Source organism: Lissotriton helveticus, chromosome 8 (assembly GCF_964261635.1).
Source record: "Lissotriton helveticus chromosome 8, aLisHel1.1, whole genome shotgun sequence".
Lineage (NCBI taxonomy): Eukaryota > Metazoa > Chordata > Amphibia > Caudata > Salamandridae > Lissotriton > Lissotriton helveticus.
Window position 1 is genome coordinate 1539175469 of NC_136069.1, and position 1545 is coordinate 1539177013.

Here is a 1545-nt window from a genome sequence, read left to right on the forward strand (position 1 = left end):
GGGCCCCTGGACCCAGCCGGGGCTCCCAAGCCCGGAGGCGCATGGGACGCCTCCCCGGTCCCTCCGGACCCCGTCCCGGGCACCCTGCCACGCAGCAGGACCAAGGACAGAGCCCGGGGTGGGGAGGCCGCCCTCCCCGGGCCCTCAGGGGCCCTAGCCACTGCTCCTGAACCCAGCCAAGCAAGGGGAGGCTCCCCGGGCACATCGGAACCCCTTCCCGGGCCCTTGGCCGTGCGGCAGGCTGGGAGACAGGGCCCAGGGCCGGAGCACCCGACCCGGGGCCCGCCCGGGCCCCTGGACCCAGCCGGGGCTCCCAAGCCCGGAGGCGCATGGGACGCCTCCCCGGTCCCTCCAGACCCCGTCCCGGGCACCCTGCCACGCAGCAGGACCAAGGACAGAGCCCGGGGTGGGGAGGCCGCCCTCCCCGGGCCCTCAGGGGCCCTAGCCACTGCTCCTGAACCCAGCCAAGCAAGGGGAGGCTCCCCGGGCACATCGGAACCCCTTCCCGGGCCCTTGGCAGTGCGGCAGGCTGGGAGACAGGGCCCAGGGCCGGAGCACCCGACCCGGGGCCCGGCCGGGCCCCTGGACGCAGCCGGGGCTCCCAAGCCCGGAGGTGCATGGGACGCCTCCCCGGTCCCTCCGGACCCCGTCCCGGGCACCCTGCCACGCAGCAGGACCAAGGACAGAGCCCGGGGTGGGGAGGCCGCCCTCCCCGGGCCCTCAGGGGCCCTAGCCACTGCTCCTGAACCCAGCCAAGCAAGGGGAGGCTCCCCGGGCACATCGGAACCCCTTCCCGGGCCATTGGCAGTGCGGCAGGCTGGGAGACAGGGCCCTGGGCCGGAGCACCCGACCCGGGGCCCGGCCGGGCCCCTGGACCCAGCCGGGGCTCCCAAGCCCGGAGGTGCATGGGACGCCTCCCCGGTCCCTCCGGACCCCGTCCCGGGCACCCTGCCATGCAGCAGGACCAAGGACAGAGCCCGGGGTGGGGAGGCCGCCCTCCCCGGGCCCTCAGGGGCCCTAGCCACTGCTCCTGAACCCAGCCAAGCAAGGGGAGGCTCCCCGGGAACAACGGAACCCATTCCTAGGCCCTTGGCAGTGCGGTAGGCTGGGAGACAGGGACCAGGGCCGGAGCACCCGACCCGGGGCCCGCCCGGGCCCCTGGACCGAGCCGGGGCTCCCAAGCCCGGAGGTGCATGGGACGCCTCACCGGTCCCTCCGGACCCCGTCCCGGGCACCCTGCCACGCAGCAGGACCAAGGACAGAGCCCGGGGTGGGGAGGCCGCCCTCCCCGGGCCCTCAGGGGCCCTAGCCACTGCTCCTGAACCCAGCCAAGCAAGGGGAGGCTCCCCGGGAACAACGGAACCCATTCCTAGGCCCTTGGCAGTGCGGTAGGCTGGGAGACAGGGACCAGGGCCGGAGCACCCGACCCGGGGCCCGCCCAGGCCCCTGGACCCAGCCGGGGCTCCCAAGCCCGGAGGCGCATGGGACGCCTCCCCGGACCCATGGAGCCCGTCCTGGGCATTGAGCCATGCCGTTGGCCTGGAG